Genomic DNA, 17,293 nt, shown 5'->3' on the forward strand with positions numbered 1-17,293 from the left:
CCGAAGTGAGATATGAATCGACTTAGGGCGGCCAAGCAACCAGTAAGCTTCTGAACATCGTGCACTCGCACAGGACTTTTCATTCGGAGTATAGTACCGACTTTTTCTGGATTGGCGTCGGTTCCCCCGTTCGGAAACGAGAAAACCGAGTAACTTTCCGCCAGGAACTCCGAATGTGCATTTTGATGGATTAAGCTTGATATCAAACCTTCTGAGGTTGGCAAAGGTTTCAGCAAGGTCAGTCAGCAGGTCGGAACCCTTCCGTGACTTGACCACAATATCATCCATGTATGTCTCCACATTCCGACTGATTTGGGTGAGTAAACACTTCTGAATCATCCTCATGAACGTGGCTCCGGCATTCTTGAGGCCGAATGGCATGGTAACATAGCAGAAGCACACGAATGGGGTGATGAAAGCTGTTTTGATCTCATCAGGTCCATACAGACGGATCTGATGGTACCCGGAATAGGCGTCTAGAAAAGACAGTCGCTCACATCCCGCAGTCGAGTCGACTATCTGGTCGATGCGGGGGAGAAGAAAATGATCTTTCGGGCAGGCCCGATTGATATTTTTAAAGTCAATGCACATGCGAAGTGACTTGTCCTTCTTGGGGACCATGACAACATTGGCGAGCCACTCTGAGTGGTAGATTTCTCGGATAAACTTCGCCGCTAAGAGCCGAGCTACCTCTTCACCAATGGCCTTTCTCTTCTGGACGACGGACCGTCGGAGATGTTCCTTGACAGGTTTTACTTTTGAGTCGACTCTTAGGCGGTGCTCAGCCAGCTCCCTGGGAACACCCGGCATGTCAGAGGACTTCCATGCGAAGATGACCCAGTTCTCATGGAGGAACTGGATGAGCGCTTCTTCCTATTTGGAGTCGAGTGTTGTCGAGATATGAGTTGGAGCAGTGCTGGGGTCGGTCGGGTGGATATGAGCTGTCTTTGTATCGCTAGTCGACTGAAAAGCTGACTCCGTAGCGGGCTTCTTGGCTCGCAACAAATCACTCGGGTATGCAGTCTTCTGGTATTCCTGCAACTCCACCACTGCCATCTGAGCATCGGCGATCTTCGAACCTTTCTAAAAACATTCTTCCGCTTTCTTCCGATTGCCCATGACAGTAATCACACCTTTGGGACCAGGCATCTTCAATTTGAGATACACATAACACGGTCGGGCCATGAAGCATGCATAAGCCGGCCTGCCCAAAATAGCGTGATAGGCACTCTGGAAGTCTACAACTTCAAATGTCAACTTCTCCTTGCGGTAATTCTTGGAATCACCGAAAACCACATCAAGAGCAATCTGGCCGAGTGATTCGGCCTTCTTCCCAGGAATGAATCCATGGAAACTCATGTTGCTGGCACTGAGTCTGGACATCAGAATGCCCATCCCTTTCAATGTCTCAGCATACAATATGTTCAATCCACTGCCACCATCCATCAGGACTTTGGTCAGTCGAGTGCCTTCAACCACTGGGTCGACCACCAGAGCTTGCCTCCCCGGGGTGGCAATATGCGTTCGGTGATCGGACTGGTCGAATGTGATGGCAGTCTGGGACCATTTCAAATAACTTGGTGTCGCCAGAGCAACCATATTCACCTCTCGGTTAATGTCTTTCAGTCAACTTTTGCTCTCAACATCAACAAAAATCATCAAGGTGGAATTGACTTGAGGGCATCCGTCGTCACTGTCCTCTTTGTCCTCGACTTTGTCCGACTCCTTTTCTTTACCTCTAGGTTGCTTTCCCTGGAACTGCTGGATCAAGAGTCGACACTGTCGAGTGGTATGTTTCGGGTAAATGAAATTACCCTCTTCATCATTCTTCGTGTGGACGAGACATGGCAAGTCCAACACATCATTTCCGTCCTGGTCTTTAACCTTTTTGGGGTTCCAAGGCCCTTTAGGTTTCCCTTTGAACTTTCCCTGAGTTACAGCCAAGGCTTCCCCGGGAGCAGCTGGCTTGGCTTTCCGCTTCTGTTTCCGATTGGAATTTCCTCCGGTTTCTTGGGCGACTGACTTCAGCTTGCCACTCCGGAGTCGATCCTCATCTTCAACATTAGCGTACGATTTCAAACTCAGTTCTCTGTACTTGAGGCCTTCCTTGAAGGCACAAACTGCTTGGTGGTTAGGCACATTTTGTTGGGGAACGTTGCAGAAAACAAAAAATTTCCTACGGTTTCACCAAGATCCATCTATGAGTTCATCTAGCAACGAGTAATCGGATGCATCTACATACCTTTGTAGATCGCGAGCGGAAGCGTTCAAAGAACGGGGATGAGGTAGTCGAACACGACGTGATCCAAAACACCGGAGATCCTAGCACCGAACGGACGGCACCTCCGCGTTCAACACACGTACGGTCAGCGTAACATCTCCTTCTTCTTGATCCAGCAAGAGGGAAGGAGAGGTTGAGGGAGATGGCTCCAGCAGTAGCACGACGGCGTGGTGGTGATGGAGCTGCAGTACTCCGTCAGGGCTTCGCCAAGCGCTATGGAGGAGGAGGTGTTGGAGAGGGAGAAGGAGGCAACCAAAGGCGTGAATCAAAAAGCCCTCCTTCCCCACTATATATAGGAGGGCCAAGGGGGGGAGGCCGGCCTAGGAGATCCAATCTCCTAGGGGGCGGCGGCCAAGGGAGGTTTCCCTCCCCCCCAAGGCACCTAGGGGGTGCCTTCCACTTGTGGGACTCTTCCCCTTTTGGAACCCTAGGCGCATGGGCCTCTTGGGGCTGGTGCCCTTGGCCCATGTAGGCCAAGGCGCACCCCCTACAGCCCATGTGGCCACCGGGGGCAGGTGGCCCCACCCGGTGGGCCCCCGGGACCCTTCCAGTGGTCCCGGTACAATACCGATGACCCCGAAACTTGTCCCGATGGCCGAAATAGCACTTCCTATATATATAATTCTTTACCCCCGAACCATTCCGGAACTCCTCGTGACGTCTGGGATCTCATCCGGGACTCCGAACAACATTCGGGTTACTGCATATACATATCCCTACAACCCTAGCGTCACCGAACCTTAAGTGTGTAGACCCTACGGGTTCGGGAGATATGTAGACATGACCGAGACGACTCTCCGGTCAATAACCAACAGCGGGATCTGGATACCCATGTTGGCTCCCACATACTCCATGATGATCTCATCGGATGAACCACGATGTCGAGGATTCAAGCAACCCCGTATACAATTCCCTTTGTCAATCGATATGTTACTTGCCCGAGATTCGATCGTCGGTATCCCAATACCTCGTTCAATCTCGTTACCGGCAAGTCACTTTACTCGTACCGTAATGCATGATCCCGTGACCAGACACTTGGTCACTTTGAGCTCATTATGATGATGCATTACCGAGTGGGCCCAGTGATACCTCTCCGTCATACGGAGTGACAAATCCCAGTCTTGATCCGTGTCAACCCAACAGACACTTTCAGAGATACCCGTAGTATACCTTTATAGTCACCCAGTTACGTTGTGACGTTTGGCACACCCAAAGAACTCCTACGGTATCCGGGAGTTACACGATCTCATGGTCTAAGGAAAAGATACTTGACATTGGAAAACTCTAGCAAACGAACTATACGATCTTGTGCTATGTTTAGGATTGGGTCTTGTCCATCACATCATTCTCCTAATGATGTGATCTCGTTATCAATGACATCCAATGTCCATAGTCAGGAAACCATGACTATCCGTTGATCAACGAGCTAGTCAACTAGAGGCTTACTAGGGACATGTTGGTGTGTATTATTCACACATGTATTACGATTTCCGGATAACACAATTATAGCATGAATAAAGACAATTATCATGAACAAGGAAATATAATAATAATGCCTTTATTATTGCCTCTAGGGCATATTTCCAACACATTTTCCATCGAGTGATGTAAGGTGATCCACCTCTGGATGTAATCCCTCAAAGTTTCGTTTGGCTTCTGTACACAAGACTGCAGTTTCGTCAGCCCTGCCGGTCGCTTGCACGTGCCTTCGAATGTGGTGATGAACACTCGAGAGAGATCCTCCCAAGTGTAAATGCTGCTAGGCGCTAACTGGTTCAGCCACGCTCTGGCCGAGCCCTCCAACATGAGAGGCGGGTGCTTCATGGCCACTTCATCATTGCCGCCGCCGATATGGACGGCCACTCGGTAATCTTCAAGCCAAGTATCGGGCTTGGACTCGCCAGTGAACTTACTGACTCCAGTCGCCAACCCGAAGTTGGGAGGAATCACAGAGGCCGTGATGGCTCTACTAAAGCACTCTGGCCCCGAAACATGTACTCTGCTGCTGGTAGGTGCATCTCTGTCGTGACCTTCTCAGTGAGCCCTGTTCCTGTCGACCAAACCTTGGACGAGAATGGATCTCACGTCAAAGCCTGGCCCTCTGGGGTCGACTGGAATCCTTCGCCCACCACTATGAGGGCGCCTGTCATCCTGCTGGCGAGGCACATACGACTCGCTCCTCGGGGGAGGCGTGGGCACTCGACGTCGACCGTCACGATCGACTCGGTGTTCAAACTGCTCATGGTTCCCATACTGGTCACGCCGGTCCCCACGTCCCTCATGCCTCGGGGGCGATCTCGGGCTGTGAGCCGACTGGACCGTGTTGCGGCAATGGATCTACTGTGAATCCTGTTCCGCGACTGAGAAACAGCGGAATTCTGATCTCCTGCTGCCTGGAGTAATGCTCTGATCTGCAGCAAGCCTCTGCCAGCCTCCGACTGGGAAGGCTGAATCGACTCCGCTATACGGGCCGCAGCTGCTAAATTCTGAATCGGAGTTCGATATACCTGCGGGGGCGGGAAGAGCTGACGTCGACTGGATTCGGGAACCCGTTGTCGCGCACGCTCGTCGAGTGCTCGCTAGAGGTTTTCCAGTCGAGTGCCCTCGGCTAAGTTCGCCAGGCGCGCGTCCTCCAAGGCGCGAGCCTCGGGGGTTTCTCCAATGATAGGAGTGTGCAGTGCGTCCATGTTCCGGCGGTGAAGTTCTTCTCTCTACGGCGACGTGAGAGGCTCGGGAAGATACTCCTCATGGGGACGTGACGGGTCGCCTCCACCCGCGCCTCCGTCGGTGCGGGGAAAACCGGGAGGACTGGGTGGTCCATCGGCCATCAGAACCTCCGCCGCCGAATCGCTACTGTCGCACTCGGATGCGGTCTCTGTTGGAAATATGCCCTAGAGGCAATAATAAAAGCATTATTATTATATTTCCTTGTTCATGATAATTGTCTTTATTCATGCTATAATTGTGTTATCCGGAAATCGTAATACATGTGTGAATAATAGACACCAACATGTCCCTAGTAAGCCTCTAGTTGACTAGCTCGTTGATCAACGGATAGTCATGGTTTCCTGACTATGGACATTGGATGTCATTGATAACGAGATCACATCATTAGGAGAATGATGTGATGGACAAGACCCAATCCTAAACATAGCATAAGATCGTATAGTTCGTTTGCTAGAGTTTTCCAATGTCAAGTATCTTTTCCTTAGACCATGAGATCGTGTAACTCCCGGATACCGTAGGAGTGCTTTGGGTGTGCCAAACGTCACAACGTAACTGGGTGACTATAAAGGTATACTACGGGTATCTCCGAAAGTGTCTGTTGGGTTGACACGGATCAAGACTGGGATTTGTCACTCCGTATGACGGAGAGGTATCACTGGGCCCACTCGGTAACGCATCATCATAATGAGCTCAAAGTGACCAAGTGTCTGGTCACGGGATCATGCATTACGGTACGAGTAAAGTGACTTGCCGGTAACGAGATTGAACGAGGTATTGGGATACCGACGATCGGATCTCGGGCAAGTAACATACCGATTGACGAAGGGAATTGTATGCGGGGTTGCTTGAATCCTCGACATCGTGGTTCATCCGATGAGATCATCAAGGAGCATGTGGGATCCAACATGGGTATCCAGATCCCGCTGTTGGTTATTGGCCGGAGAGTCGTCTCGATCATGTCTACATATCTCCCGAACCCGTAGGGTCTACACACTTAAGGTTCGGTGATGCTAGGGTTGTAGGGATATGTATATGCAGTAACCCGAATGTTTTTCGGAGTCCCGGATGAGATCCCGGACGTCACGAGGAGTTCCAGAATGGTCCGAAGGTAAAGAATTATATATAGGAAGTGCTATTTCGGTCATCGGGACAAGTTTCGGGGTCACCGGTATTGTACCGGGACCACCGGAAGGGTCCCGAGGGGTCCACCGGGTGGGGCCACCTGCCCCGGGGGGCCACATGGGCTGTAGGGGGTGCGCCTTGGCCTATATGGGCCAAGGGCACCAGCCCCAAGAGGCCCATGCACCTAGGGTTCAAGGAAGGGAAGAGTCCCAAAGGGGGAAGGCACCTCCTAGGTGCCTTGGGGAGGAGGGATTCCTCCCTTGGCCGCACCCCCCTAGGAGATTGGATCTCCTAGGGCTGGCGCCCCCCCCCTTGGACTCCCTATATATAGTGGGGAAAGGAGGGCCTCTCACAACACGCCTTTGGTGCCTCCCTCTCGCTCTCCAACACATCCTCCTCCTCCATAGTGCTTAGCGAAGCCCTGCCGGAGTACTGCAGCTCCATCACCACCACGCCATCGTGCTGCTGCTGGAGCCATCTCCCTCAACCTCTCCTCCCCCCTTGCTAGATCAAGAAGAAGAAGTCGTTACGCTGACCGTACGTGTGTTGAACGCGGAGGTGCCGTCCGTTCGGCGCTAGGATCTCCGGTGATTTGGATCACGTCGAGTACGACTTCCTCATCCCCGTTCTTTGAACGCTTCCGCGCGTGATCTACAAAGGTATGTAGATGCAATCCAATCACTTGTTGCTAGATGAACTCATAGATGGATCTTGGTGAAACCGTAGGAAAATTTTTGTTTTCTCCAACGTTCCCCAACAGTGGCATCATGAGCTAGGTCTATGCGTAGTTCTCTTGCACGAGTAGAACACAATTTGTTGTGGGCGTTGATGTTGTCAACTTTCTTGCCGCTACTAGTCTTATCTTGCTTCAACGGTATTGTGGGATGAAGCGGCCTGGACCAACCTTACACGTACGCTTACGTTAGACCGGTTCCACCGACTAACATGCACAAGTTGCATAAGGTGGCTGGCGGGTGTCTGTCTCTCCCACTTTAGTTGGAGAGGATTCGATGAAAAGGGTCCTTATGAAGGGTAAATAGAAGTTGACAAATCACGTTGTGGCTTTCACGTAGGTAAGAAAACGTTCTTGCTAGAACCCTATTTCAGCCACGTAAAACTTGCAACAACAATTAGAGGACGTCTAACTTGTTTTTGCAGCAAGTGTTCTGTGATGTGATATGGCCAAAGTTGTGATGAATGATGAATGATATATATGTGATGTATGAGATGTTCATGCTATTGTAATAGGAATCACGACTTGCATGTCGATGAGTATGACAACCGGCAGGAGCCATAGGAGTTGTCTTTATTTTTTGTATGACCTGCGTGTCATTGACAAACGCCATGTAAATTACTTTACTTTATTGCTAAACGCATTAGCCATAGTAGTAGAAGTAATAGTTGGCGAGCAACTTCATGGAGACACGATGATGGAGATCATGATGATGGAGATCATGGTGTCATGCCGGTGACAAGATGATCATGGAGCTCCAAGATGGAGAACAAAGGAGCTATGTGATATTGGCCATATCATGTCACTATTATTATTTGATTGCATGTGATGTTTATCATGTTTTTGCATCTTGTTTTCTTAGAACGACGGTAGTAAATAAGATGATCCCTCATAATAATTTCAAGAAAGTGTTCCCCCTAACTGTGCACCGTTGCGACAGTTCGTTGTTTCGAAGCACCACGTGATGATCGGGTGTGATAGATTCCAACGTTCACATACAACGAGTGTAAGACAGATTTACACATGCAAACACTTAGGTTGACTTGACGAGCCTAGCATGTACAGACATGGCCTCGGAACACAGAAGACCGAAAGGCCGAGCATGAGTCGTATAGAAGATACGATCAACATGAAGATGTTCACCGACGTTGACTAGTCCGTCTCATGTGATGATCGGACACGGCCTAGTTAACTCGGATCATGTTATACTTAGATTACAGGAGGGATGTCTATCTAAGTGGGAGTTCATTGAATAATTTGATTAGATGAACTTAATTATCATGAACTTAGTCTAAAATATTTACAATATGTCTTGTAGATCAAATGGCCAACGTAGTCCTCAACTTCAACGCGTTCCTAGAGAAAACCAAGCTGAAAGACGATGGCAGCAACTACACGGACTGGGTCCGGAACCTGAGGATCATCCTCATAGCTGCCAAGAAAGATTATGTCCTACAAGCACCGCTAGGTGACGCACCTGTTCTCCCTGCAGAACAAGACATTATGAACGCTTGGCAGGCACGTACCGATGACTACTCCCTCGTTCAGTGCGGCATGCTTTACAGCTTAGAGCCGGGGCTCCAAAAGCGTTTTGAGAGACACAGAGCATATGAGATGTTCAAAGAGCTGAAAATGGTTTTCCAAGCTCATGCCCGGGTCGAGAGATATGAAGTCTCCGACAAGTTCTTCAGCTGTAAGATGGAGGAAAACAGTTCTGTCAGTGAGCACATACTCACTATGTCTGGGTTGCATAACCGCTTGACTCAGCTGGGAGTTAATCTCCCGGATGACGCGGTCATTGACAGAATCCTTCAGTCGCTTCCACCAAGCTACAAGAGCTTTGTGATGAACTTCAATATGCAGGGGATGGAAAAGACCATTCCTGAAGTATTTGCAATGCTGAAATCAGCAGAGGTAGAAGTCAAAAAGGAACATCAAGTGTTGATGGTGAATAAAACCACTAAGTTCAAGAAAGGCAAGGGTAAGAAAACCTTCAAGAAGGACGGCAAGGGAGTTGCCGCGCCCGGCAAGCAAGCTGCCGGGAAGAAGCCAAAGAATGGACCCAAGCCCGAGACTGAGTGCTTTTATTGCAAGGAAAGTGGTCACTGGAAGCGGAACTACCCCAAATACTTAGCGGACAAGAAGGCTGGCAAAACGAAAGGTATATGTGATATACATGTAATTGATGTGTACCTTACCAGTACTCGTAGTAGCTCCTGGGTATTTGATACCGGTGCAGTTGCTCACATTTGTAACTCAAAGCAGGAGCTGCGGAATAAGTGGAGACTGGCGAAGGACGAGGTGACGATGCGCGTCGGGAATGGTTCCAAGGTCGATGTGATCGCCGTCGGCACGCTACCTCTTCATTTACCTACGGGATTAGTTTTAAACCTCAATAATTGTTATTTAGTACCAGCTTTGAGCGTGAACATTGTATCAGGATCTCGTTTAATACGAGATGGCTACTCATTTAAATCCGAGAATAATGGTTGTTCTATTTATATGAGAGATATGTTTTATGGTCATGCTCCGATGGTGAATGGTTTATTCTTAATGAATCTCGAGCGTAATGCTACACATGTTCATAGTGTGAGTACCAAAAGATATAAGATTGATAATGATAGTCTCACATACTTGTGGCACTGCCGCCTTGGTCACATAGGTGTCAAACGCATGAAGAAGCTCCATGCTGATGGACTTTTAGAGTCACTTGATTACGAATCATTTGACACATGCGAACCATGCCTCATGGGTGAAATGACCAAGACTCCGTTCTCAGGAACAATGGAGCGAGCAACCAACTTATTGGAAATCATACATACTGATGTGTGCGGTCCAATGAGTGTTGAGGCTCGCAGTGGCTATCGTTATGTTCTCACCCTCACTGATGACTTGAGTAGATATGGGTATATCTACTTAATGAAACACAAGTCTGAGACCTTTGAAAAGTTCAAGGAATTTCAGAGTGAGGTTGAGAATCAACGTGACAGGAAAATCAAGTTCCTGCGATCAGATCGTGGAGGAGAATACTTGAGTCACGAGTTTGGCACACACTTAAGAAAATGTGGAATAGTTTCACAACTCACGCCGCCTGGAACACCTCAGCGTAATGGTGTGTCCGAACGTCGTAATCGCACTCTATTAGATATGGTGCGATCTATGATGTCTCTTGCCGATTTACCGCTATCTTTTTGGGGCTATGCTTTAGAGACTGCCGCATTAACTTTAAATAGGGCTCCGTCGAAATCCGTTGAGACGACACCGTATGAATTATGGTTTGGGAAGAAACCTAAGCTGTCGTTTCTAAAAGTTTGGGGATGCGATGCTTATGTCAAGAAACTTCAACTTGAAAAACTCGAACCCAAATCGGAAAAATGCGTCTTCATAGGATACCCTAAAGAAACTATTGGGTATACCTTCTACCTCAGATCCGAAGGCAAGATCTTTGTTGCCAAGATTGGGTCCTTTCTAGAGAAAGAGTTTCTCTCGAAAGAAGTAAGTGGGAGGAAAGTAGACCTTGATGAAGTATTACCTCTTGAACCGGAAAATGGCGCAACTCAAGAAAATGTTTCTGAGGTTCCTGCACCGACAAGAGAGGAAGTTAATGATGATGATCAAGATACTTCTAATCAAGCTCCTACTGAAATTCGAAGGTCCACAAGGACACGTTCCGCACCAGAGTGGTACGGCAACCCTGTCTTGGAAATCATGTTGTTAGACAACGGTGAACCTTCGAACTACGAAGAAGCGATGGTGGGCCCGGATTCCGACAAATGGCTAGAAGCCATGAAATCCGAGATAGGATCCATGTATGAAAACAAAGTATGGACTTTGACTGACTTGCCATTGAGTGGCGAGCCATAGAAAATAAATGGATCTTTAAGAAGAAGACAGACGCGGATGGTAATGTGACCATCTATAAAGCTCGGCTTGTCGCTAAGGGTTATCGACAAGTTCAAGGGGTTGACTACGATGAGACTTTCTCACCGGTAGCGAAGCTAAAGTCCGTCCGTATCATGTTAGCAATTGCCGCATTCTATGATTATGAAATATGGCAAATGGACGTCAAAACGGCATTCCTTAATGGTTTCCTTAAGGAAAAATTGTATATGATGCATCCGGAAGGTTTTGTCGATCCTAATAATGCTGACAAGGTGTGCAAGCTCCAACGCTCGATTTATGGGCTGGTGCAAGCATCTCGGAGTTGGAACATTCGCTTTGATGAGATGATCAAAGCGTTTGGGTTTATGCAGACTTATGGAGAAGCCTGCGTTTACAAGAAAGTGAGTGGGAGCTCTGTAGCATTTCTCATATTATATGTAGATGACATACTTTTGATGGGAAATGATATAGAACTCTTGGACAGCATTAAGGCCTACTTGAATAAGAGTTTTTCAATGAAGGACCTTGGAGGAGCTGCTTATATATTAGGCATCAAGATCTACAGAGATAGATCAAGACGCCTCATAGGTCTTTCACAAAGCACATACCTTGATAAGATATTGAAGAAGTTCAATATGGATCAGTCTAAGAAGGGGTTCTTGCCTGTGTTTCAAGGTGCGAAATTGAGCTCAGCTCAATGTCCGACCACGGCAGAAGATATAGAAGAGATGAGTGTCATCCCCTATGCCTCAGCCATAGGTTCTATTATGTATGCCATGATGTGTACCAGACTTGATGTAAACCTTGCCGTAAGTTTGGTAGGAAGGTACCAAAGTAATCCCGGCAAGGAACACTGGACAGCGGTCAAGAATATCCTGAAGTACCTGAAAAGGACTAAGGAAATATTTCTCGTTTATGGAGGTGATGAAGAGCTCGTCGTAAAAGGTTACGTCGACGCTAGCTTCGACACAGATCTGGATGACTCTAAGTCACAAACCGGATACGTGTATATTTTGAATGGTGGGGCAGTAAGCTGGTGCAGTTGCAAGCAGAGCGTCGTGGCGGGATCTACATGTGAAGTGGAGTACATGGCAGCCTCGGAGGCAACACATGAAGCAATTTGGGTGAAGGAGTTCATCACCGACCTAGGAGTCATACCCAATGCGTCGGGGCCAATCAAACTCTTCTGTGACAACACTGGAGCTATTGCACTTGCCAAGGAGCCCAGGTTTCACAAGAAGACCAGGCACATCAAGCGTCGCTTCAACTCCATTCGTGAAAATGTTAAAGATGGAGACATAGATATTTGTAAAGTACATACGGACCTGAATATAGCAGATCCGTTGACTAAACCTCTCCCTAGAGCAAAACATGATCAACACCAGAATTCCATGGGTGTTCGATTCATCACATGTAACTAGATTATTGACTCTAGTGCAAGTGGGAGACTGTTGGAAATATGCCCTAGAGGCAATAATAAAAGCATTATTATTATATTTCCTTGTTCATGATAATTGTCTTTATTCATGCTATAGTTGTGTTATCCGGAAATCGTAATACATGTGTGAATAACAGACACCAACATGTCCCTAGTAAGCCTCTAGTTGACTAGCTCGTTGATCAACAGATAGTCATGGTTTCCTGACTATGGACATTGGATGTCATTGATAACGAGATCACATCATTAGGAGAATGATGTGATGGACAAGACCCAATCCTAAACATAGCATAAGATCGTATAGTTCGTTTGCTAGAGTTTTCCAATGTCAAGTATCTTTTCCTTAGACCATGAGATCGTGTAACTCCCGGATACCGTAGGAGTGCTTTGGGTGTGCCAAACGTCATAACGTAACTGGGTGACTATAAAGGTATACTACGGGTATCTCCGAAAGTGTCTGTTGGGTTGACACGGATCAAGACTGGGATTTGTCACTCCGTATGACGGAGAGGTATCACTGGGCCCACTCGGTAATGCATCATCATAATGAGCTCAAAGTGACCAAGTGTCTGGTCACGGGATCATGCATTACGGTACGAGTAAAGTGACTTGCCGGTAACGAGATTGAACGAGGTATTGGGATACCGACGATCGGATCTCGGGCAAGTAACATACCGATTGACGAAGGGAATTGTATGCGGGGTTGCTTGAATCCTCGACATCGTGGTTCATCCGATGAGATCATCGAGGAGCATGTGGGAGCCAACATGGGTATCCAGATCCCGCTGTTGGTTATTGGCCGGAGAGTCGTCTCGGTCATGTCTACATGTCTCCCGAACCCGTAGGGTCTACACACTTAAGGTTCGGTGACGCTAGGGTTGTAGGGATATGTATATGCAGTAACCCGAGTGTTGTTTGGAGTCCCGGATGAGATCCCGGACGTCACGAGGAGTTCCGAAATGGTCCGGAGTTAAAGAATTATATATAGGAAGTGCTATTTCGGGCATCGGGACAAGTTTCGGGGTCACCGGTATTGTACCGGGACCACCGGAGGGGTCCCGGGGGTCCACCGGGTGGGGCCACCTGCCCCGGGGGGCCGCATGGGCTGTAGGGGATGCTCCTTGGCCTATATGGGCCAAGGGCACCAGCCCCAAGAGGCCCATGCGCCTAGGGTTCAAGGAAGGGAAGAGTCCCAAAGGGGGAAGGCACCTCCTAGGTGCCTTGGGGAGGAGGGATTCCTCCCTTGGCCGCACCCCCCCTAGGAGATTGGATCTCCTAGGGCCGGCGCCCCCCCCCCCCTTGGACTCCCTATATATAGTGGGGAAAGGAGGGCCTCTCACAACACGCCTTTGGTGCCTCCCTCTCCCTCTCCGACACATCCTCCTCCTCCATAGTGCTTAGCGAAGCCCTGCCGGAGTACTGCAGCTCCATCACCACCACGCCGTCGTGCTGCTGCTGGAGCCATCTCCCTCAACCTCTCCTTCCCCCTTGCTGGATCAAGAAGAAGGAGACGTTACGCTGACCGTATGTGTGTTGAACGCGGAGGTGCCGTCCGTTCGGCGCTAGGATCTCCGGTGATTTGGATCACGTCGAGTACGACTTCCTCATCCTCGTTCTTTGAACGCTTCCGTGCGTGATCTACAAAGGTATGTAGATGCAATCCAATCACTCGTTGCTAGATGAACTCATAGATGGATCTTGGTGAAACCGTAGGAAAATTTTTGTTTTCTGCAACGTTCCCCAACAGTCTCTGCGGAGCCAGTCGACAGATCGAACATGCCGTAGAGGGATTCATCGGGCTCGATCGCCGCGACTTGAGGGGTGGCTGACTGACGTGCCACCGCATGCCTCACCCACCGCTGAAGTCTCGACCGACCGGAGCGCTTGCGCCGGCGGGAAACAGGGAGGGAGGATGACACAGGAGCCGACCGGTAGGGGGTCGACGGTTGCCGCAGGAGAACGCCGCGGACGCACACGCTAAAGTGCGTTGCCCCGCGAGCAGGGAGTGCGTCCACGTCGAGCGAAGCCTCCCGGAGCCAAGCAGAGTCATCGACGATGAACGTGAGCGCGCCGAGACGGATCTCGCGGCTCTCCACCGAAACTCCGCCGAGAACCATGATGATTCGGGTCGGAAAAAAGTCGCAACTTCTCCAACAAACGCTAAAACACTTGCTCCACGGTTGGCGCCAACTGTCGTGGTTCTAAGTCTGACAGTAGTGTAGGGGGGTACGTATGGAGAGGCTAGATCCTAGCTATGGAGAAGTTGTAAGCACACAAGGTTTACGAGTTCAGGCCCTTCTCGGAGGAAGTAATAGCCCTACGTCTCGGAGCCCGGAGGCGGTCGACTGGATTATGTGTGTATGAGTTACAGAGGTGCGAACCCCTGTCTCGGAGGAGGGGGTGGCTTATATAGAGTGCGCCAGGACCCCGGCCAGCCCACGTTACCAAGGGTTCAATGTACATTAAGGCGGGGCGTTACTGGTAACGCTGGTAATAAAGTGCTATGATGACCATAAAAGCTATTTAATGACCGACCGTTAGCGTGCGGAGTGACTTTAGGTCTCCTGGCCGTCGAGTGGTTTGGCCTTGGTCGAGTGATTGCTTCTTGGTCAAGTGTCTTCGAGTCTGTCGAGTGGGACACCTTCAAGCCGATTGAAAGGTGATTTCTTCTAGAGATGTCCTTGGGTAGGGTAGGTAGGACAGGTCCATGACCCTACCCTAGGTACATAGCTTCATCACAAGCTGTCCCAAAATATCTATCCACCTAACGGTCATATCATTGAAGGGCATTTATGTCTTATCATGTCGGGCTGCTCCCTAGGCTATAAATAGTCGCCCCCTACAACCACTAGTCGGTTGGCTGCTCCAAGAGAAACTGACACTTGTCATTTGAGAGCAACCCATCCTCTGAGGACTTTGAGCAAAAATTATCGAGTGAGGAAAAACCCAAAACCCAAACACCTACAAATCCCAAGTGATTGAGCATCACTGAAGAGATTGATTCTACGTGGATCCGACGCTTGTTACCTTTGAAGAATGTGCTTCTTTCAGACGGTTAGGCGTCATGGTCTAGAGCATCCAAGAGGAATTGTGGATCGCCGAGTGACCAAGTTTGTGAAGGTTTGGAAGTCGCCTGAAGACTTACCACGAGTGATTGGGCGAGGTCTGTGTGACCTTAGCTCAAGGAGAATACGGTGAGGACTGGGTGTCCTGAGCTGCGTGTTCAGGACTAGGTGTCCAGGACTGTGTGTCCTCGAGTTTAAATACTCAGCCGCTCCAACCAGACGTACAATTGAGACAGCAGTTGAAACTGGTCTACCAAATCATTGTCTTCACCAAGATTACTGGTTCTATTTTCTCAACTCTTTCATTTCCTCATAACTGTGTTGTGTGCCTGTTCATATCTGTGTTTGAAGACTTTGACTGAAGACTTTCTCAATTTCCTCAGTTCAATTTCTTCAGTCTGTTTGTCTTCATCCTGTGTTATCCGGTGCTTACGCTTCATGTACTCTGTGCCTGTCTTCATTTCATTATGATGACTATGCTTGTATTCTGTTATGTTTACGTTTGAGTACTTATTCCACTGCTAGTAGTTCTTCACTAAGGAATTTCCTCACCGGCAAATTCCTCGGTGAAGAATTTCATAAAAATCGCCTATTCACCCCCCTCTAGTCGATATAACGCACTTTCAATTGGTATCAGAGCAAGGTACTCCCTTGTTCTGTGTGATTTTGGTTTAACCGCCTGGAGTTTTAGTTATGTCGACCGCAGGTATGACGAAAGTGACATGCCCCATCTTTGACGGTCACGAGTATCCCAAGTGGAAGGCCATGATGAAGAAATGCCTCATGGCGATGAACAGCGAGCTGTGGACCGTCACTGAGATTGGTCTGATCGATCTGTGCAAGATGGCAGAAGCTGATGACATTTGCAAGTACACTCTTCTCAACCTCACGGCGAAGGATGTCATCTGCTCCAGTCTGTCACAAAATCAGTTCAAGAATATCATGCATCTCAATCATGCGAAGCTCATCTGGGACCGTCTCTCTGAGGTCTATGAAGGTCATCGAACCTGTCATGATCCTTGGTTTGAGGACTTCAAGGAATCTCTCAAAGCTATGACATTCGAAGCAGAATTATCATCTTCTACATCATGCCTTATGGCAAAAGATGCTGAGGTAGCCGATTGCTACCTATCCGAGTCTAATGATGATGAATCTGGTGATGAATTTGGACCCAGCTATGTCAAACTTGCTTCCCTTGCCACTAAACAACAAAGAGCTTTGGAAAAAGTTCACTACATGCTAAACAAGAGCGATGATATGTTGCGTGAAGAAATGAACCAGTCAAAAGCTTTGGCTGAAAGTCTTCAGAGACTTCATACTAAGTATGACACCCTTCAAGATCAACATAACACTCTCTTATCCGATCATGAGAAGCTTTCTTATGAATTTCTTCAAAGAAAGTAAGACCTTGAAAAGCTAAGGGTGAGTTATGAAGATCTTAAGAAGGAGCGCAATTCATTACTTGCTCAACAAATCAGCGCTTCTCAGGAAGAATTTGTTCCTCCATGCTTGAAGTGCATTGAACGTGAATCTGCTAATTCTTCACCTGAATGTTCAAATGCTGCTAATGTTTCAAATTCTTCACATGCCTCTGCTATCACTAATTCCTCATCTGAGGACATTGCTAGTATCATTGACGATGCAGGGCTGAAGGAATTATACATGACAGGCATGTACAAAATCCTCAAAGGGCATCAGACTCTTTGTGATGTGCTTAAAAAGTAGATCCTCAACAGAAACCCTAGGGAAGAGGGTATTGCCTTTGAGAGGAAACTCAACGCTAATGGTACATATTGGAAGCCTGAGCAGTACCCCAAAACTACATGGGTTGCTGCAAAGGGACCTCTAGTTGATCCATCTAACCTATCTGGATATGCATGTGAATCTCCTCATTCTGATGATGAGTCATTTGCCTCCAACTACAAACTGTTCAAAAATCAGAATGGTGAAGTATTTGCTAGATATGTTGGCACTAACTGCAGAAACGGTCCCCCTATGAAGAAAATCTAGGTTCCCAAAAGATGCCTTGAAAATTTTCAGGTGAA

The sequence above is a fragment of the Triticum urartu genome, chromosome 2A (assembly GCF_056163025.1).
Source record: "Triticum urartu cultivar PI428250 chromosome 2A, HENAU_Tu73, whole genome shotgun sequence".
Taxonomy (NCBI): domain Eukaryota; kingdom Viridiplantae; phylum Streptophyta; class Magnoliopsida; order Poales; family Poaceae; genus Triticum; species Triticum urartu.